Consider the following 24,055-nt stretch of genomic DNA (forward strand, 5'->3'; position numbering starts at 1 on the left):
GCTGAACTGGACACCTAATTTCTTAATATTTGTATCAAATACAACAAATATTGAAACTAACACTTATGACTTTTATTCATTCATTTATTATTTATGAGAAAAAATGAATAACTAGTTTCCAATGAAACATTAAGACAGTGGGGAAATTGGTGTATTTGATTTAAGAAATCGTTATTTAGTGCTATCTGAGAATTATGGGGGGTGAATACCAATTTATTTGGGGTGGGGCACCAGATTGGAGAAAGCTGGCACAATATATAAATGGTACCAATAGCCAAAAGATGGCTTGTATTTTTCCTAATACGCTATGCAAAATAAAATAAATATCCTATTAGGGTGGCACATTGTGATATCACTGATACTGCTGGCTTTCTTTCCCCACATCTTATTTCAACTAGTTTAATTTGATTATGAAGCTTTTTCAAAGGATCAAAAGTTTCATTTCCTTAATATGATTTAAATCAGTGGCACACATTAAAAATATGGGTGATAGAACAAATTGTTCTATGCAGAAAAATTCTCTGCTGTTTCCTTCAGCATTCTCATTATGACCTGATTTTGAAATGCGTTTATTCAAAACAGAAATAACTGTAGTATTCCAAGTGTATTTTGCATAATGTTTTCAAGGCTTAGAATTGCCACATGGTAGAGTTTATTCTCTATTTATAAATAGGTGGGTGCTTTCCCCGCCCCCCAAAAAATCTGGATCCTCCTCCAAGACAATTATTAGGCCATATATGCACAAGACATCTATATGAATCTCAGATTTCAGCCTGGTTAAATGATGGGAATAAATAGTGGTCACATAGGATTTATACCTGTGGTGGCGAACCTATGTCATGTGTGCCAGAGGTGGCACTCAGAGCCCTTTCTGTGGGCACGCGCACTGTCGCCCCAGTCCTAGGCCTTCAGCTGGGTTTTATAAAACCTTTTTGCTTTAGGCCTCCGCCGCCGTGTGCAAAAAAAAATCAATCAATCAATTAATTTCAACTTCTCATGGGAATTTTTTTTGCAAGGTTGGAATTGATTGATTGAACTTTTTAGTCCCAACCAGTCTGCCATTACCACTGCAGCCATGCCCACCCAATAGGCCATGCCCACCCAATGGGCCACGCCCACCCAGCACCCAACGATACATGTGGGTTTTGGGTTGTAGTTTGGGCACTCAGTCTTTAAAAGGTTTGCCATCACTGATTTATACCAAGTATCTTGGTAAGTAGAAGCTATCACCAGTAAAAATAAAGTGCATATGCATAGTAACTGAGCATTATGCTTCAAGGAATGCTTTGTTTTAATAGTGCTTCCTGTAAAATATCTTGGAAGGTAGCTGCTTCATGAAGGAATATGGTCTGCTGTTTCTCAAGAGTGATATTTCCATGTTGCCTTCTTTTGCAATGCTGCAACAAGCCTCATCATTTTCATTCTCAAAAACCTCTCATGACTAGAAGCAAGGATGCTAAGAAGTAACCCAAAGGGCCTTCAGGAGCAGCTCCCATCATTACTGCATCCTGAGAAGACAAAGTATTAAGTCTCCATAATGAGGCACCTTGTCAAGTCAAAGATAGCCTGCCTCACACATTTCTAGGATACACAGGAAAAGATTGTGATTACACACAGATGTCAATGTAAGAGAATGCAGAGAGACTTTTTATATAAGAAAAAAAGAATTCTGCATGACAAAATGTATCATTCTATTTATGTACATTCAGGCATACAGGCACAAAGATATATACAGTATATATAACTAAGGGCTAGGTTTTCAATTTCTGTGGCTAGAATATACATATTCTCCAGTTGCTTTGCATTGGTTTTTGGCTTTTGCCATGAACTAATTTGTACAGTATGCCCCAGCTTGGGATATTTCTTCACATCATCTAGATCCCTAAAATACAAATGTTCCTTTTCTCTGTATCCCATCCTCCTGTTTGAGGAACTCATTCTCATCTTACAATGCTACAATAGGATTTGGAGAAGTGCAAGAGATTTTTATTTTGCCTTAGAGGTAAGATCCATATACTGTATCTCAAAAGAGGAAAGTTCTTCTTGCTCTTGTCCCAAAGGCACGTTTGCTACTTCTCATTTCTTGATCTTTTTTTAGAACTTCTCCCAATGTTGTTTTTCTCCTCGTACTTCTCAGCCTCTTTTCTTCTATAAAAAGGACGATTACATAAGGCATGTTTTTAGATGCCAGCCGCCATAAATGAATTATGCATTGATTGGTAAATAGGCGGTGACAGAAAGTGCTACTGTATGTGAGCCTTGTTCTAAGCTGTCTGTGAGGAGAAGTTTTAAAAAAACCACAGGTTTGTGGTAAAACCTGGTTTGTGAGCCTCCAGAACATCATAGCCCATCCATCTTTGATGCTGAGGAGATGAGAGTTGCCTCTTTGAGTGTGCATGAACTAAGAATTTGCTACTCAACGTAGCATTCTGCAGCTGGTTCTCATCTTATTGTTCTGGAGGGTGAGATGTAATTTCTCAATTTACACAGGATATGAAAGTGTTTTTCTTTTAATTAACTGAATTCCATAAACAAATGACTAACCTCCCACCTGATCAGTTCGGCTTTCTCTAAAATTGCTTTGAAGACTTTAAAATATCAGTGGCAATATGGATATAGGTCTGTTTCGTAATGCATCAAGACTGAATCTGAAGTTAAACATCATGTAAAAATACTAAAGAATGCATGCCTTATTGAATGTAATGAGATTTCTTTTTTCAGTGCATGATTTGTGTGTACTAGTATTTCATTGTAAATTATAACAATTCTATTTTCCAAGGACTCCAGGTATGCAAACTTTATAAAGGAAAAGCTATGGATCTCACATGAAATCTTTTATCTATCACCAAATTCCAGTTCCATGTTTTCTGTTGCTAGATTTGTGACTTCGGTCTCCATTCCTATCTACAACAGCATCCCTATTTTCCAAGAAAAAATAAGATACTATTGTTTTTTTATTAATGCTATAGATTAATTACACATGTTTAATAAATATTTCTGAAGCTTTGAGGAAGTTCTTTCACAACTAAATCCCTTTCCCTTATGAAATTAAATAACGTATTAAATGTTCACTTTTTTAAAAAGATGAATCATTATAGTGAAGTAGGAAATTAAATACATCAGTTCCGGAGCTACAGACATAATTAAGTAACAAGCAAATCCAAATATAGGATAACTGTACATGAAAGATACTTTGTCAACATAAGAATCTTTTTCAGGATTATTTGCAAACTACTTGGTAGTCAACACCCATTCTTTTTGCCTTTAGGAAAGGAATGAAATCCTTTGTTCCTCTATATAGTATTGGATTGCTGATGATATTAATAGCTTTTTATGGTTTTTTAAAAAAATAATATTGGAAGAGAGAATAAGTATTCTCAGAAGGAGGAGGAGAAGGATATTGTTTATTGGAGGAGAGGGTAAATATCCTCAGGGAAAAGGAGGAGGAGGATACTTGTAGAAAAATGTTAGATGTAAACCCATAAAATTTGAGGTGTCATCTTCCTAATGTTACAGGCCTCCATGAGCTTTTGAATTCAACCACATTATGTGCTGCAAATACATAAGAGATGCTGGTTATGGATCACTCTTTATCTAGTGCATTTCTGTTTTCAAGTGCTTAATAATAAATAATAATAAATCTATTCCACCAAACTTCCACAACACCATGCCAGTTAAAAACAATAGTATGAAATTGTTAATTTATTTTTTAATTAAAGCTTTTGCATGTAGGACTTCCCTATATTTTCCCTAAAATACACATTTTTAAAAAGTAAGAACTCAAGCTTATTTTCTGGCCTGAAAATCTTGTATAACTGCAAAAAGCAGCCTGATTTAACCCCAGACCTGTTACTCACTGAAATTCTCTTTTCATTAGCATGATGCTTTATACAATTTATTAAAGCTGTCCTTCCTCCAAACTGCTGCAGTACCAATCTTTGTGGCATCCCACAGCTCTAGATTAAGACATTTATCAAAGGCTAGAAGCAGAAAGGAGTAGATTTAGATCTGTTTAAACCCTCCATTAGAAATGAAAACATATTCTGCTTTTGCATAGGAACTTCACAGATTTATACACAACACAATTAAATATGCAGAAAGAGAGAAAGATCCCTAACAATAAATCATTAATGCACACAACTGTGTGATGGACCAGTTTTGGATTCCTGGTGGTGGAGGGATTACCCTTTAAATATATGCATGCTTGTTATTGATATTGTTATTAAATTTAAGGACAGACTTAGCCTTCTCTTTTTCATTCAAGAAACCTTATTTATATCTTAGCAAAATCTTTTTGCATAGGAGAAATAACTCCAGAACTACAGACTTCTACCTAAGCATCTTTTTAGCTCTCAGGTTGTTATGCTTATCCACATTTTCTCTTATTTATTCAATTGTTAAAGTAGGGTGTATTTTTTCCTCTACCTAGGACAATATTTTAAAACCACATTTAAACAGTCATTCAGTATACAAGATCTTGTCCAGTAATATAAGCATATAGAAAGGTGAATATTTGGAAGCATGAATGGGATGTTAAGGATAGAAATGTTGTTTTGTCTTGCTTTGTCCAAAAGAATCCAGAGATTTCATTGCCAATTATTGGACAATTTCAGTGATACAATATGTAATGTATTGTTTTTTTTTACAGTGTAAACCATGTGGGGTTTGAATGCTGGAAGGTTGCTTAAGCAGGGAGCTGTCTAACGGCTCCTAGCTCCTCAGACAACCCGTCTCCAGGGCTGCCATTGGCTGCCTCTAGGGCAGCAATAGGTTGCTTTAAACCTATTGGCTGCCACCTAGAGGCCAGGGTATAAATAGCTGCATTTGCAACCCAGTTCCCCAGTTCGGTTCCTACAAGCCAATAAAAAATGTTCCTGACTGAACTCACTCACCTAGTTTCGTCTCTCAGGCAATGAACCCAGTACACAACACAATATATTACTAGTTCTGCCAACTTGCAAAATGCACCTTTTCCATTTTTGTCCCAACTAGTGCCTACTACATGAACTAGTTCCCAGGATAGCAAAAATTGGACTAAAAGAACAGGATAGGAAGAATATTGACACCTTTGAATTTTGGGGTTGGAGAAGATTCCTGAGAATACAGTGGACAGCCAAAAACAAACAAACTGATGGCTCATTGAACAAATCAACCCATAATTCTCACTGGAGGCACAAATGATTAAGCTCAAATTATCCTACTTTGGACACATTATGCAAATACCCAACATTCTTTAAAAAAATTCTAATGGTGGGAAAGGTGGAAGAAAGAAAAGAATGAACAGCAGCAAGGTAGATGACTTAGTTACATAGGCAATGGAGGCACCACTAAAAAACCTGAAAGACCAGGTTAGAGATAGATCATCAAGGAGAAAATCTATTTATGCAAACAGTAAGAGTAAAAAAAAAAACCCCTCAATGTCACATAATCAGTCAATCAATCAATCAATCAATCAATCCATCAATCAGTTTTCCCAATGTTTTCTAGAAATGGTAGGAATTGGAAACTGAATCCAGAATAACATACAGCTACAGGTGAAACTCGAAAAATTAGAATATCGTGCAAAAGTTCATTTATTGCAGTAATGCAACTTAAAGGGGGAAGGAAACTAATATATGAGATAGACTCATTACATGCAAAGCAAGATAGTTCAAGCAGTGATTTGTCACAATTGTGATGATTATGGCGTACAGCTCATGAAAACCCCAAATCCACAATTTCAGAAAATTAGAATATTACATGCAATCAATAAAACAAGGAGTGTACATAGAACAATATCGGACCTCTGAAAAGTATAAGCATGCATATGTACTCAGTACTTGGTTTGGGCCCCTTTTGCAGCAATTACAGCCTCAATGTGGCGTGGCATGGAAGCTATCAGCCTGTGACACTGCTGAGGTGTTATGGAAGACCAGGATGCTTCAATAGCAGCCTTCAGCTCTTCTGCATTGTTCAGTCTCATGTCTCTCATCTTTCTCTTTGCAATGGCCCATAGATTCTCTATGGGGTTCAGGTCAGACGAGTTTGCTGGCAAATCAAGCACAGTAATCCCACGGTCATTGAACCAGGTTTTGGTGCTTTGGGCAGTGTGGGCAGGTGCCAAGTCCTGCTGGAAAATGAAGTCAGCATCCCCATAAAGCTCGTCTGTGGAAGGAAGCATGAAGTGCTCCAAAATCTCCTGGTAGACGGCTGCGTTGACCCTGGACTTAATGAAGCACAGTGGACCAACACCAGCAGATGACATGGCTCCCCAAATCAACACAGACTGTGGAAACTTCACACTGGACTTCAAGCATCTTGCAGTGTGTGCCTCTCCATTCTTCCTCCAGACTCTGGGTCCTTGGTTTCCAAATGAGATGCAAAAGTTGCTCTCATCAGAAAAGAGGACTTTGGACCACTGAGCAACAGACCAGCTCTGTTTTTCTTTAGCCCAGGTAAGACGCTTCTGACATTGTTTGTTGTTCAGGAGTGGCTTGACAAGAGGAATACGACATTTGAAGCCCATGTCCAGGATCCATCTGTGTGTGGTGGCTCTTGATGCACTGACTCCAGCCTCAGTCCACTCCTTGTGAAAGTCCCCAACACTTTTGAATGGCCTTTTCCTGACAAGCCTCTCCAGGCTGCGGTCATCCCTGCTGCTTGTGCACCTTTTTCTTCCACACTTTTCCCTTCCACTTAACTTTCTATTAATGTGCTTTGATACAGCACTTTGGGAACATCCAACTTCTTTTGCAATTACCTTTTGAGGCTTTCCCTCTTTATGGAGGGTATCAATGATGGTTTTCTGCACAACTGTCAGGTCAGCAGTCTTCCTCATGATTGTGATTCCTACTGAACCAGACTGAGAGACCATTTAAAGGCTCAGGAACCCTTTGCAGGTGTTATGGCTTAAATAGCTGATTAGAGTGGGACACTTTGAGCCTAGAATATTGCACCTTTTCACAATATTCTAATTTACTGAGATTGTGGATTTGGGGTTTTCATGAGCTGTAAGCCATAATCATCACAATTATGACAAATCACAGCTTGAACTATCTTGCTTTGCATGTAATGAGTCTATCTCATATATTAGTTTCCCCTTTTAAGTTGCATTACTGAAATAAATGAACTTTTGCACGATATTCTAATTTTTCGAGTTTAACCTGTACACTGGCAGAATGGCAGAATTAGCTGTATTCTTCAGAATAGCTCTGTTGCAAACCTATGTATGCCCATCAGATGAATTTGTTTTATATTTTATTTTATTTTATTTTTCAGGTATTCTTTTCAGTTAGGATTTTAAGTTTCATATTTTTAGCATTTTGCATGAGGAACACAGCATACAGACTTGCAGTATGCAGCAAAGTGGAAGTTCTTTATGAATGATCACACTTCATCTAAATATTACATACTATGCAGTGTGTGGGAAAAATCATTTCATTCAGATCCTAAAAGCATTAAAGAATCTGTGCATCCACCTGATGGGTAGAAGCAACATAAACTTGGGAACATCAATGTCCAGTAGCCATTACCTCACTTAGATGGACTTTTGTAAGCTGAAGTGTCAGGTTTCTTTTTGTCTGTGTTTTCATCCTGAGGTTTGCCTAAAATCCAGATAGAGCAAAGGCCTAACCAACAATAACTGTGATAGAATCTGAATATTAGACAAGAAGCTCAGATTAACAACTACTGTAGCTAACTGGTACAGCCACACGGTTTTTCAACTTATTGTGTCACCTAACAATAGAGGTTCTGGTCCCATTTAGTATTAAATGAGAATTAATTATATGTCTATTTATATTTTTAGTGCAGAGAAGAACAACAAAGATGATTAGGGGGCTGGAGGGTAAAACATTTGAAGAACAGTTGCAGGAATTGGGTATTCTAGTCTAGTGAAAAGAAAGTGGGGAGCAACCTACTCCCCAAAGCATCTGAATGAAGGACAAGAAACAATAGATGGAAACTAAGCAAGGAGACAAGCAACCTAGAACTAAAGATAAATTTCCTGGCAGTGAAAACAATCAACCAGTGGAACAACTTTCCTTTAGAAGTTGTGGATGCTCCATCACTGGAGATCTTTAAGAAGACACTGAACAAATATGTATTTATCTGAAACTGTATAGGGTCTTCTGTTCAAGCAGAAAACCTCCAAGGTCTCTTCCAACTCTGCTCTGTTATGTTATTCTAGAAGGCTCATTAAGTTTAGTGAGACATTCTCCCAGTGATTCCAGTAGGAGTCATGGCACTCCATATTATTTATTTAACATCAGAATAATGTAGCAACAGTGATTGACAACCAGTTTTGCAATACTTAATTAATTATTTGAATTCATCTTTTCAATGTAAAATAACTTAACCAATCTTTGAACTATCAAGGATTGGATGTGCGGAATTGGCAATGATAGATTAATACCTGAATGGTTTGAAAACTTTTTTCATGTGTGCATTTGGGAGAATGATCATAGACCTCTTACTTAAAAAAAAATCCCAATCTACATTTGCTAATGACCTAAAATTAAGACTGCTGTGAATAGCTATAATTGTCCATTTCCAATGTGGCAATTGCATATTTGATGTTGATAATTGGCCTCAGCAAGCAGAAGGTTTACAAACAGATTTAATGGATCCACTCTTTTTGAAGAATAGAGTATTATATGATTGCATCATTTGTGGAGCTGTACTTCAAAGCACCATTAGGTATGAGCTTTGGAACATATCCGTGGTTTGATCTGAGCTTTTCAGTGGGGAACAATGAGAAATAGCATGGGGTGATTCACAATAGCCAGTTCTGGGTTTTGAATGGGCACAATGTATTATTGTATGACATACACAATGGACACCAATCACAATTGAAGAAGTATGAAAATCCTGTCAGTGTGCAGAACAGTGAACATCTCTTTTTCTGCTTCCAAATACAAGACTAATATTCAGGAAGCTGACAATTTCTCTTTTCAAAATAAATTGAAGGGTTTTTTGTATCCTAAACTAAAATCTAGGCATGTGACATATGGAAGAACACACAATTATCCTAGTATTGTTGATAGATCAGAGGTGACCAAATGCAAAGAAGGACCAGTTGATTGTACTTTGATTAATAGTATAGAGAGGAGAATTTGTGTGGATAATGTTTTAAACTGTAGTGTAATAATTTGAATTTTAAAAAAAATCTCCTGTACAATTATAATTATATTTCCTAGGCATTAGCAGGAACTTAGCAGAATAGGCTGTAGGCTTACTTTTTCAGAGGTTTTACCAGTGTATAAGGAGCAAAATGGAAAAGGCCAGCCTATAGCACAATTCAAAATGTGGCTAAAGGAGTGGTGTTAAAGGTGAAGGCTTTGGATATATTAATCACGATGTCAGTAGCTGGTCAAATGAAAAAAAATGTACAAAAGAGATGGTCTACATCCATCAAACAAAGGGATTGAGTTACTCAGCTATAAATTCATAGATTTTCTGGAGGAATATTTAAACTAAACAGCACGGACAGTGAGTTAATTGATACATAACATCCCTATCCCCGGCAAACTAAAAACTATAGGGCTATCAGTGCATGTAACATAGATGTGTGTGTGGACAAGAATATCAACCTTGCTGTCAAGCAAAATCAAGATTTTAATGGTGAGTGACACACGAAGTGCACTAACCAAATAAGTGGTAAGACAATAGGGGAACTCAGGTTATGTAGAAAGTAAACACAGGGTCAGTCATAAAGGACTCAAATGTCTATACACCAATGCAGAGAGTATGAACAGCAAACAGGGTGAACTAGAAATTCAGGTTAATGAGGGCAGATATGATATTGTCACCATTACAGAAACATCATGGGATGAAACCCACAAATGGAACACACAGCTAGAGGGATTTAAATTATTTAAAAGAAACAGACCAAATAAAAGAGGAGGTGGAGTTGCTTTCTGTATAAGAAATAACTACATGTCTACAGAAATAGAGCACAACAATGATGAAAACTGTAAACGTAAATGCATTTGGGTCAATATAAAAGGGAGAAAAATGGCATTGCCATAGGTGTATACTATAGGCCACCCAACCAAGCAGAGGAAATAGATGAACTTTTTGCTAGTCATCTAACTAAGGTATGTAGGAAGCAAATCACAATAGTAATGGGGGACTTTAACTACCCTGACATCAACTGGGAGACAAACTTTGCACCAAGTGGAAGATCAAACAGATTCCTGGCAAACCTAGTAGACAACTTTGTCTCCCAAAAAGTAGAGAAGGGAACTAGGGGATTAGCCATTTTTGATCTAATTCTCACTAAAAGAAATGAAATGATAGAAGGTGTTGAACAAGCAATAGAACACAGTCAAACTAGAGTCTTGGATTTCAAGAGAGCTAATTTCAATAAACTTAGAGAAGGCTTGGGAAGGGTTCCATGGATGAGAATCCTCAAGGGGAAAACAACTCAAGAAGCTTGGGAAATTTTGAAAAGTGAGATAATAAAATCCCAATCTAGCACAATACCAACAAAGAAGAAAAATAACAGCTCTCAAAAGAAACCAGCATGGCTACCTAAAGAACTCTCTGACAAATTGAAAGATAAAAAGGACAAGTATAAAAAGTGGAAAGAGGGGCACATAACTAGGTCAGAATATCAGCAAATACCCCGAGCCTGCAAAGATAAAGTGAGGAAAGCCAAGGCTCATAATGAACTAAGGCTTGTGACCAAAGTCAAAAATAACAAAAAAGCTTCTTTCAACATGTAAAAAAATAAGAAAAAAGTTAAGGAAATGATTGGTCCATTAGTGGGGGAAAGTGGCAAGAAGGTGACAAGCAATAGGGAGAAAGCAGAACTATTTAACTCATTTTTGCATCTGTCTTTACACAAAGGGAAAAAAAACAGACCAACCTATCAAAAATAGTGCCATAAAAAACAGAATAGAAACACAAGTTAAGATAGGCAAGAAAATGGTAAGTGAGCACCTGTCCAGCCTAGACAAGTTCAAATTACCAGGACCAGATGGATTACACCCCAAGGTTCTCAAGGAACTGGCGGATGTGATCTCAGAACCACTGAACTATATTTTTCAAAGATCATGGAGCACTGGGCAACTACCAGAGGACTGGAAAAGGGCTGATGTAGTTCCTGTCTTCAAAAAAGGGAAAAATGGATCCAGAAAATTACAAGATTCTGGAAGATTCTGGAAAAGATAATCAAACAAAGACTCAACGAGCACCTAGAGGCAAACAAAGTCATTACTAAAAGCCAACATGGGTTTATCAAAAACAGATCATGCCAGACATGATAGCAGTGTTCCAATATCTCAGGGGCTGCCACAAAGAGGAGGGAGTCAAGCTATTTTCCAAAGTGCCTGAAGGCAGGACAAGAAGCCACAAATGGAAACTAACCAAGGCAAAAAGCAACCTAGAACTAAGGAGAAACTTCCTGATAGTTAGATCAATTAACCAATGGAACAACCTGCCTCCAGAAGTGGTGAATGCTCCAACACTCGAAGTTTTTTAAGAAGAGACTGGACAGCCATTTGTCCGAAATGATATAGGGTTTCCTGCCTGAGCAGGGGGTTGGACTGGATGACCTCCAAGGTACCTTCCATCATCATCATCATCATCATCATCATCATCATCATCATCATCATCATCATCATCACCACCACCACCACTATTATTATTATTATTATTATTATTATTATTATTATTATTATTATTATTATTATTATTATTATTATTATTATTATTTAATAAATACACTATGCATGACACCATCATTTATATTCAAGTTCTTGTTTTCTTATCTGTAAGCATGAAGGACATGCATGTAATCTATAAAAGTGATTTAGATCATAGAATCATAGGACAGGAAGGAACCTCCAATATCTTCTAGTCAAACTCTTTCTCAAGGCATGAGTTTATACCAGTCAAATTGTTGTCCAGTCTATTTTTGAAAACCTCCAGTAGTGGAGCACCCATAACCCCAAAAGGCAAGCTGTTCCTTTGGTTAATTGCTTTTAATGTCAGAAAAGTTCTCCTTAATTCTAAGTTGTATCTCTCTTTGACAAGCTTCCAACAATTACTTTTTGTCCTGCTTCTGGTGCCTTAGAGAATAAATCAATCCCCTCTTCTTTGTGACTTCAAGTACTGGGAGAAAATCATGTAACCCTATACATCTCTTCAATAGGTTAGACCAGGGGTAGGCAACCTCGGCTCTTTTATGACTCATGGACTTCAACTCCCAGAATTCCTGAGTCAGGAATTCTGGGAGTTGAAGTCCATGAGTCATAAAAGAGCCAAGGTTGCCTACCCCTGGATTAGACATACCTAGGTCCATCAATCATTCACCATATGATTTAGCCTCCAGACTCTTTTTCATCTTCTTTGCTCTTCTCTGCAGACTTTCCAGGTTCTCAAAATCTTTTTTTGTAGCATGGTGATCAGAACTGGATGCACTATTTCAATTGTCATCTCATCAACACGGTGTAAAGCCGTGCTATCACTGGTCCACTAATTTAGTTAGTCAAATGCAATAAAGCTTTTTTGGCAGGATCTCTTTAAAAAAAAACAACCCCCCCACATGCTGGTTTCTAGTAATCACTTTGTTTGTATCTAGGTGCTCACAAATTCTTTGCTGGGTTATCTTTTCCAGGATTCTCCCATGTATTGAGTCACGTTGATTGGCCTATAATTTCCTGGATCAATTTTTTCCCCTTTTTGAAGATTAGGATCACATTGATTCTTTTCCAGTCATCTGTATTTCAATTCGAGTCCAGCCTCAAATTAATGTGAACCATGCAAATAGACCAACCTTGTTTGTTCCAGTAATGATATGCAGTGTTCCCATAGCCTCATTTAAACTTCACTGAAAAATATAAACATTGCCCTCGTTTTATGGTTGGATGGCTTTGGAAGATGCTGTAAATCCATAAAGGAAAAATAGCTATAGTCAAAAGTGTGGGAAAGAAAAGTAAAATCTGAATTTTTAACATTTCTTCCACATCTTTAGCTTTGATCATGTTTTTTTTTAAAAAAATAAGTAATATATAGTGATATTTTGTGTACTTTGACAACCAACTGACCTGGTTTATTTGTTTTGTGAAAATAAATAAAGTAAGATAAAGTTTTATACCTCAGTTCAGGAAAGACTAAACAATCCATTTTGTTTTATAAGAAACCTATTACCTGTCTATCTGTCTGTCTGTCTATCATCTATCTGTCATCTCTGTTTCATCTATGATCTGTTTCATCTATTATTTGTCTCTGTCTATCTATGTATCTATCTGTCTGTCTGTCTGTCTATCTTTCTCTCATCTATCTATCTCCTGCCTAATTACCTACAAGAGAGAGAGAGAGAGAGAGAGAGAGAGAGAGAGAGAGAGAGAGAGAGAGAGAGAGAGAGAGAGAGATATTATGAGGCAATAACGATAAAAATAAAGATAAATATTTCCTTGAGTTTATCTTAATTCTTGGTGACAATATCAAAGCATTTACAAAGATATCTTAGCCACAGAACATAACTGATTGGTAGAATTAATATTGTTAGTTTCCCAATCTTATATCCTTCAAAAGTCATAATGGTCTCTCATTCCTTATAAACTAGGGCCAAACCAGAACAATTTAGTGCTGTTTTTCTGAATTTTACTCCAGATCTAACCATTGAGACAGACTCATATCTGACAAGACTGTTTCCAGCATTCCAAATCACATGTGTCAATGAGATTTAATAAACTGTGCCTAATAATTATGCTGAGAGAGTGATACCCATGTGATACTTTCTTTAGCACAACAGTACTGACTCTTAGTGATACTGACATGGGCTATTTTATTTATGAAAGAAGGGATTCTCAAAATAATTTCGTTGATTTAGTAGGTTTATATGCCAATCATTACTGACTCAGAATAGTCACAGTTTTATCAAACATAACGCATATGCACATACACACACATAAAATAAACAATGTAAGTACCAAAACATTAACAAAAGACAGTAATATCTTCAGATGCAAAGGAGCATTGCCAACATCATAACAGTGAAAATCCATATAACAGGTGGAGCCTATCTCAATTTGTTTCTACACAAAGACCTGCTGAGATAACAGGTTTTAATTACTTTTCTAACAGGGCTGCAGCTTGTCAAATCTCCAGAAGAATGTTATTCTAGAGAAAGGATTGCAGAATGACTGAAAAAAAAAATCTACAGCGCTAACTTTCTTTTCTCTAGGCTGATATTCACTACAATTGGCATATAAAGATTTTTTCATAGGGAATTATAATTTCAATTTTATCTTTGTATGCCGGTAGTTGATTCTGTTTAGGTAAAATGACTGTTATTTACTCCTGGAGAAAATTTGATTATTATTTTTTTTTCCTAAGAAAACCATCTCATTTAGGACATCGATATAATCTTATTCCCACAATGCTGGATTATTGTTAATACCGGAAGTCAGCATTAGTATATTTTAGTGCAGCCAAATGCTGTGTTAGGGAGGTATTTAAATAGTCAAATGGATCCTGAAATTATTCAAAAGGATAAAAAAAAGATAAAGAAAGGATTAAAGAAACCAGCTTCCAAAACAAAAAAATAAAAAATAAAAAGATAAGAAATTATAGTCTTTTTTTTATTTTCTGTTGTGAAGCTGTTATTTATTTACTTGTTATTCATTTAATTGAGTTAGTGGTCCTGAGGAAAGGAATGGAGAATGAATTCCACAACTCATAACTGAAAGAGTTTTAACTACCCCCCCCACCTGCTGCCATTAAGTATAAATTCAAAGTTAAAGGGGCAAAGGAAACTTTCTATAAATGATTCCTTCCAGGATGACACCATCTAAAACTGATAGGACTACTTCTCTTACATGGTGTATATTCTGTAGTGGGTCCGACGCAAGGAAGAGACGCCAGCCGGAGTACGTGTTCAGCTCTTTATTGGAAGGGGGGTAGCGTACTGGGGAATGAGGGTTACCTGGCCTCCTTAAATACCTGGCCAGGTGAGCGGACAGCCAATGGGGTTGGCCCTAGGTTTCCCGCCAAAACTGGGTTTCCCGCCAAAACCGTTCAGGCTGACGCCCCCTGGTGGCTGTTGCTATGCAGGTGCCTGCATACATAACACCGTATGTCCAGGACATGAGGATGTTTTCATGGAGAATTCTTACATGGGAAGAATAAAAAAGTGGTTGCTGAAGGTTATTTCAGTGGATCCAATTTCTCTCTCTAGTTTTTCACTGAATTCACAGAAGTGTTCAAAGATGCAAATCAACATAAGAAATGAGATGGAAGGAAAACACAGGATTTCACAGGTAAACAGTGGGAATATGGGGAAATATAAAAAAAAATTCCTAAAGTGGGGGGTGGGGACAAAAGATAGCTGAAAGTAATTAAGAGAACTGATAAGCAAGAGAGGAGCTAGAATTGAGTAAATGGCAAGAAGCAAGAAGCAGGGGAGAAGGGACTAAAAATGAAATTAAAGAATGAGTGGATGAAAAAAATTAAATAAGGAATAAAGAAAAAAGGGATAAAAAAATCAGAGAGAGAGACAAAGACAGAGAAGCTCTAAAACTGGTTGAGCAGAGAAGAAAAATAAATCAAAACATCCCGTAGTGGAAAGGCAACTGAAAATATTTTTTAAAAAAATAATACCTGAAAATTCTCTCCCTCCCTCTCTCTCTCTCTCTCTCTCTCTCTCTCTCTCTCTCTCTCTCTCTCTCTCTCTCTCCCTCTCCCTCTCCCTCTCCCTCTCCCTCTCCCTCTCTCTCTCTCTCTCTCTCTCTCTCTCTCTCTCTCTCACACACACACACACACACACACTGCATGTGTGTAAAAACATACCATAATTGTAAAGTGTGACCATAAGAAAAATATACAAATGATCAATCATAAGCATACATTTACAAAAAGACTAGGAATAAGCTTGATATTGGATGACTATGTAAATTTTATTTTGATCTATCTTCCTTCCTTCCTTCCTTCCTTCCTTCCTTCCTTCCTTTTTTCATAGTCTTCTCATAATAGATATATTTTGTACCTATCTTTCTTAATGCAAGCCTTTCTTTTTCAAACAAGTTTTCCATAAGGAAACAATTATTCTGAAAACATTGTGTGGGTTTTTTGCACATTGTTCCCTAACATGCACGTTTGTCTATGTCTAGGTATTTCTTATTTGTGAATCACATCTGATTAATCTAAATGGAGCAAAACACGCAGTGGTGTACCACAAGATTCTGTCTTAGGCCCAGTACTTTTCAACATATTTGTAAATGGTTTAAATGAAGAGATAGAACTCATCAAATTTGTAGACAGAACCAAGCTAGAAGAAATAGCCAACACTTTGGAAGATAGGCTCAAGATCCAGAAGGATCTAGACAAACAAATGCTGGGGTCTATCTAATTAAATGCAATTCAGTGATGAAAAAAGTGAAGCTCTACATTTAGGCAAGAAAAACACACACAAATGAATAGGTATACAGTAGGTGCTACCTATACCTATTCAGTGCCTGTGAGAGACACCTAGGTCTCCTACTGGACAACCACTTAAATATGAACCAATGCTGTGCTGCAGCTGCCAAAAATCTAGTGTCATCCTAAGTTGCATCAACAGAGGAATAATATCAAGATCACATGAACTGTTAGTACTGCTTTATACTGTACTGGTAAGACCACACCTTGAGTACTGCATTCAGTTCTGATCACTGCAATACAGAAAACTTTAGAAAGAGTGCAAAGAAGAGCAAAAAAATGATTAGGTAACTGGAGGCTAAACCATGCAATGAACATTTCCGGGAACTAGTCTAGTCTAATGAAGAAAAGGACTTCCAACATTGAAGGGCTGTCACAGAGAAGAAAGGGACAACCTATTATTTAGAGCGCCTGAGGACAAGACAAGAAGTAATGGATGGAAACTTATCAAAGAGAAATCCAATCTAAAAATAAGGAGAAATTTCCTGACAGAAAGTACAATCAGTCAGTGGAATGGCTTGCCTTCAGAAGTTGTGGGTACTCCATCACTGGACACTTTTAAGAAGAGACTGGACAACCATTTGCCTGGAATTGTGTAGGGTTTGAACAGGTGGTTGGACTACAAGCTCTCCAAGGTCCCTTCCAACACTCTTACACTGTCTTCTGTGCCATACAATATATGTACTCTATAAGTGTGTAAGTGTACAAAGTACAGAAAGTACAGAAATATGTAAAATCACCTGGATGTGGGACAATAGGCTTCAGCTGAACCCTGGCAAGACAGAGTGGTCTTGCCTCTTCTCTGTAACAGTCCTTCAAGTACTGATAGATATCATGTTCTCCCTAATCCTTGTCCTCAATAGGCTAGTCATACCTAGCTCCCGCAACCATTCATCATACAACTAGCCTCCAGGCTCTTTATCATATTTGTTGCTCTTCTCTGCAGTTTACAAGCTCTTAACATCTTTGCATCATGGTGACCAGAACTGGATGCAGTATTTAAAGTGTGACCTCATCAGTATGATATAAGTGGTACTATCACTTCTCAGTGATATCACTTCTCGTGATTTAAAAGCAATATGTCCACTGGCAATGAAGATGTCCTTCACTCAGAGTGAGAGTCCAAACAAGATTTACTGTTTTGTATTTGGACGTATGTAAAAATGCCTTGAAGAAGAATGGGTTGCAAATGATAGAAAGGCTCTGATGGTCTAATGGAAGTGTGATAGGGTAGTTATATGGATGAATGTAATAGATGTGTGTACACAGGAATGGAATGGACGTATTTTGATGGTATTTATGCTTATATACGGTACTTAACATTTATATGATTTTCTATCTCACTTCAGTGACTTTTTGGTTGTTCCAGTTGGAATGATTTAGAAAGGAGTATTAGAGTCTCAGAAAACCTAATATGTTTGAAGTTGTACTCCCATAGTGATGGGTAATAAGAAATATTATGGAAGCTGTTGGACAAGCTGGTTTCAGGTTAAGGTAGTCCAACAATTGGATACAGTCCTAATTCCAGTCCTTCAACTTTGTCCCAGCAGGATTAATGGATAACATAACAGATTGAAGTTGGTGAATGTCAGATCCGTGCTCAATAGGACTTTGGTCCTCCTCAATGCAATACTGGATCTGATTTGCATCATGAAGACTTGATTGAATGCAGCGTTTTCAAGATTTTTCCACCAGATTTCCAGATGTTCCAGCAGCCTCAAGGTAGTGATTGCAAAATGCAAGTGAGGGAGTACTCAAATTTCCTTGGCAGTCACTAGAAATACTACAGATAGCTGGGTATGACTATCTTTATATTACATTGGGTCTTATTGTCATGTTTGAACAGCTATCGATGTACCAACTGTTGTATTGCCTGGAAGTGGTTCTCCCTGTGAAGTGTGTGGTAGTTCTCCTTCTTGCCAGAATCACAGCAGACAGCTAGGCTGTTGGTCTGTCTGATTCTATTACTATGCAGAAATATTTGATTGAATTCAGCTGTGGCTTATGAGTATTTAAGGAATGGAATGATTTCAGCTGCCTTGAAGGAGAAAAGGGGAAGGCAGCAAGAGAAATAGAAGGGAATGGTTCCTGGGAGGGACTTAGGAGGGAACCAGACCAGTGGTGGGATTCAGTTAGTTTGCACCAGTTTGGTAGAACCGGTAGCTAATTTTTTGTTGCCCAGGCCCAGAAAGGGCTTCCAGAAGCAGCATCCAGACAGAGAACCAGTTGTTCACATATTTGAATCCCACCACTGAACCACACCACTAAGTGAACTCAAGTTTGTATTTTGTCTACTTCTTGTAATTAACTGTTGTAAATAGCTTTCCTGTATATATAGTAAAAAACAAAAAAAGAGCTTCCACTGTGCTGTTTTCTATGTCAGTTGCTACTTTTGCAAAGGAAAAAAATTACTTCCAGTTCAAAAAGAACCCCATCCCACTGTCTCACTGTTCCTCACATTGTCATTGTTCTGACAAGAAGATCATATTAGAGTTGTGACCTCTGTTCCAAGTCAGGCCATGGATGACCTGGGATAGACCCCTGGAGGATTTGCCCATTCTTTAAGAAGCTACCTTGTCAATTATTCTCCAATCTCCAGTTTTCCTTTTTTTAAGAGAAGGCTGTGAAGAAAGCATACCTGTGCTATAGTTGCTGTATAGGTTGCTTCCAGATCCAATTCAAACTACTAGCGATTGTCTTTAATCTATTTGGGTGCTAACGGGTGTCAACAAAACACTTCTTAGCCAGATCCCACTATCCCATGCTTTCTTGAAAAACTATATTTTGACAGAACCTTTCCCACATAAAATAAGGGGTATGAAGGACTTTCAGTGTGCTTTCTCAGTGGCCAACTCTCCCTATACTCTACCTGAGATACAGAATAAAGGTAAAAGGTAAAGGTTCCCCCGCACATGCGTGCTAGTCGTTTCCAACTCTAGGGGCCGGTGCTCATCTACGTTTCAAAGCTGAAGAGCCAGCGCTTGTCCGAGGACGTCTCTGTGGTCATGTGGCCAGCATGACTAGACACCAAAGGCACATGGAACGCTGTTACCTTCCCACCGTAATGGTCCCTATTTTTCTACTTGCATTTTTACGTGCTTTCAAACTGCTAGGTTGGCAGAAGCTGGGACGAGTAACAGGTGCTCACTCTGTTACGCGGCACTCAGGATTCGACCCGCCAAACTGCCAACCATCTGATCGACAAGCTCAGCGTCCTAACCTTGGCCTTTAAAAAAAACCACTGAGACATTTTTAAAAAATTTTTTTGCAGAGTGTTAGATGCTCATAATATATTGTTTGTTTTGTTTGCTCTGATTGTCAAGCACCATAAGCATATGGAATTAGGCAGTATATAACATTTGTATAAATAAAATAATACATTCACTCTCTGGCTTAACAGATTTCTGCCAGTTTGACATCATCATGTTTTATTTACAGAAATGTTCTGACATTTTAATGTAATAGCCAAAGGCTTATTATGTGCTGTCAATGCAGATTTTTACAACAGAAGCAGGTCTCAGAAGATTTCATCTAATACTATTGTGAAACTTTTTTATGAAGCTGACAAGGGAAAAAACCCTTGCAAGAGAAAAGGTCTGTATGCTTTCTTTATGAGTTATATAATCAGATAAGTAAATTATAATTTCAGAATATTATTCAACATTACATCTTTCCTTCATCTTCAAAGACACAACATTTCAAAGTAACACTGGTATCTTAAAATACAATTACATTTCTGTTTATCTTCACAGGTCCAACCATGCACTCCTATATGAGACTGCTATCATGTGACCAGAAGCAGAGAACTTTGTTGCTTCATTGGAGAACATGATGGTAATTACTGGTTTTGAAGCCTATGGCAGGAATCCCAATGACTGCACTATATAATTCTAATGTGTTTTTATATTTGTAAATAATTTATGAATAAGAAGGTTCTTCTGAAGCTGCATCCTACAGCATAAACACACTCATCTATCTATCTATCTATCTATCTATCTATCTATCTATCTATCTATCTATCTATCTATCTATCTATCTATCTATTATCTATCTATCTCTGCCATGTCTTCATGAAGTTGCTTTTTTAAATTTCAGTTTGGCCAATGAATGCAACAGGGCTAAGTTGTAAAGTAGTGCATGCATATTCTTCAAATAATGTTCAAGAGAAGTCTCAAGCTGTATAAAATTTGTTGTTTTGTCATCCTTTACTTGAACAGAAGTCAGGTGACTTGGAATCACTGAAGCTGGAAGGTTGGAAGCTAAAATCTGATACTATCATCATGGAAACAACATTATTGTTGACTGAAAGATAGGTCCAGAATCTTTCAAGTCAAGATCGATGCATTATTCCTTTATCATCAGTAGAAATAAAGCCATATTTCTTTATTTCTTGAAAAAAAGAAAATGAAGGCTTCTGAAAAATGCATGCAGTTCTTGCTATTCTTTATGTTTATTGGTGGCTTTCCTTGGTAAACAAATTCAATGTCAGATTCAGCAGAAAAATTCAATGTACCAATGCTAGATTAAATTAGCTTGTCTGACATTTGGAAAAGTAAATAACAGCATAGGAAAGAAACTTTAACTATCCTCATATATTCAGAAATAAGCTTTTCTATGTTCAATGGGACTTATGCGCATGAAAAAGCTTGCAGTGAAATTTAACATCTTTTTTTCACAGTATGTATGCACATTGTATATTGATATTAACAATTATATTTACAAAATACCCAAAAAAATTGCTATAAGTTGCCCAGAATCTTTGAAAATCAGCTGGCTGGCAAATAAATCCCATAAATAAATAAGTAAGTAAGTAAACAAACAAACAAACAAAATATTGGAAAAAAAAATAAAAAAATGAACCCATATTATGAGCAACTAGGTATTGGATTATTGATAAATAGATTAGTCATATTTTTAACTGATTTTTTTTATTACAACAGACAACTATATTAGTTTTGTTTCTATCTGAACTTATTCTTTTGTAAGATTTTATAACGTCTTATACTCTAGATTTTATAAGATCAGCACTCATCGGGAAGTAACATGAATTTTGTAGTGGTATATCACTGGAAAGGTGGCTCATTTAGAAATCCTTGCTTCTTTTATGACCTCTACCAATGTCAGTATGTAACTGCTTATATTTATGATAAAAAAACAAAGTAAAACAAAACTAAAATACTTTGTCTAGTGTGTTTGTATATTTTATTTAATTCAAAAGCTGTTGTCTGATGATAATTCGATTGACCTTGGTAATATTTAAAATGATGGGTCACTTGGAAATTACAGGCTTGATTAGAAAGCAGAAGATAGGCTTAAGATACAGAAGGATCTGGACAGACTCGAACACTGGGCACTATCTAACAAAATGAAATTCAATGGTGAAAAAAGTAAGGTTCTACATTTAGGCAGGAAAAATCAAATGCACAGGTGTAGTATAGGTGGTACCTTGCTCAATAGTAGTAACTGTGAGAGGGATCTCGGAGTCTTAGTAGACAATCACTTCAATATGAGCCAGCAGTGTGCTGCAGCTGCCAAAAAAGCCAACACAGTGCTAGGCTGCATTAACAGAGGGATAGAATCAAGATCACGTGAAGTACTAATACCACTTTACAATGCTTTGGTAAGGCCACACCTGGAATACTGCATCCAGTTTTGGTCACCACGATGTACAAAAGATGTCGAGACTCTAGAAAGGGTACAGAGAAGAGCAACAAAGGTGATTAGGGGGCTGGAGGCTAAAACATATAGGGAATGGTTGCTGGAATTGGGTATGTGTAGTTTAAAGAAGAGAAGGGTGAGGGGTGACATGATAGCAGTGTTCCAATATCTCAGGGGCTACCACTAAGAAGAGGGAGTCAAGCTATTCTCCAAAGCACCTGAAAGCAGGACAAGAAGCAACAGATGGAAACTAGTCAAGGAGAGAAGCAACCTAGAACTAAGGAGAAACTTCCTGACAGTTAGAACAATTAACCAGTGGAACAACCTGCCTCCAGAGGTGGTGAATGCTCCAACACTGGAGGTTTTTAAGAAGAGACTGGACAGCCATTTGCCTGAAATGGTATAAGGTTTCTTGCCTGAGCAGGGGGTTGGACTAGATGACCTCCAAGGTCCCTTCCAACTTTATTATTATTATTATTATTATTATTATTATTATTATTATTATTATTATTATTATTATTATTATTATTATTATTATTATTATTATTTAAAGCGTATAAAAAATTCCCAGGAAAAGAACAGTTTGGATAGAGTCACAAACAGGCAAGATGACTTTCCCTTTTTATTAGAGAAAAGGAACTCACATTGTTCTTTTCTTGTGCTTTATCTTTTTCTAGTGTCTACGACCAATCAATCTATTTTTTTGCAAAGTTGCTTTTTCTCCCCAAACTTTAAATTTTGAAAGTAGAGTACAACATATTGGTCACTAGCTCTAGAAATCTGCCAGGGAGGGTTAGTACACTTTTCACAATTTACAGGGAAATGTCATCAATATTTCTGACAAGCCTCAAGGGCATCATTTACATCAAAATACTGTGTATGAGTTATTCTGAAATTAGCTTAGCTAGGTATAATGTCTTCTGCAAGTATTTGTTCTGATCTTGACATTTACAGTGGTAAATGTTATTTAAAGATATTTTCCCCCTCCAATGTTCTTGCTGAAGATATCTAATAAATCTTGGCTTATTCAACTTTATTTATAGAAAAGAAAGTGTTGATTATATAACATAGCCAGGTAAGCATAACAGCTTAAAGATTACTGATTTCCTTGGCCTTTAACACAAATTTAGATTAGCTGGAATTGTCAATGCAATTTAGCAGGATTTTTCTAACAGTGGCTACACATCCAAATAAAAAGTAATTACTGTCTTTAATATCCATTTCTGGAGTGGTTCTTTAATAAACAACTGAGATGAGGTTGAAGGTGTCATAAAACCTAAAACTGTAGCAGAGATGATGACAGAAGTCAGGAATCTTCTCAAAGAGATATCTTTGGGAGGTAGACAAAAAGAAACCAATTTATTAAGGATTAAAGTAAAAGTGTCTCCAGAAGATAGATAAAGGAAACTTAGCTGCTGAGCACCCAAAGCTCCTCCCGACATCCCACCTACAACTACCAGACTTATGAATGAACAAAGCAAGAGCTTTGGGAAATAAAAGGGTTCTTGAAGCCCATTCACTCCTTCAGTCATTCTGGATCTGGACTTGATGGCTTCGGTCAGCATAGTTGAGAAGGATGTGGGTAAATGGGGATAAACATATACGTGTGGGAGGGAGCAAATATATACGAGCATAGAAACTTCTCAAGATCCATTTTTAAGGAAAATGTGCAGTTTTTTTCCTGTTTTCATTGTTACCCAAGTTTGAAATTACGATGCTGGTTCTAAATATCTCAACTTGTACCCAGTGCATGTGTTTTGATAATTTGAAGAAAAACAGTGGGATCCAAACCAGCAAATGGATTGGACCATTATATTGCAAAACAAATTGCAGACTTTGAATCAGCTATTGTTCCAGCTTGAACTCTACAAACTCTACATTGGCTTTTAGTAGGTAGAAAAAACTTTATTATCTTCATGATTGTCGACATATGACACTGTCATTGCTATCTGAATAGGATAAAAATGCCAACTAAATTGTACCATCCATGGAG

This window comes from Vipera berus (genome assembly GCF_964194415.1).
Source record: "Vipera berus genome assembly, chromosome: 4".
Classification (NCBI taxonomy): Eukaryota; Metazoa; Chordata; class Lepidosauria; order Squamata; family Viperidae; genus Vipera; species Vipera berus.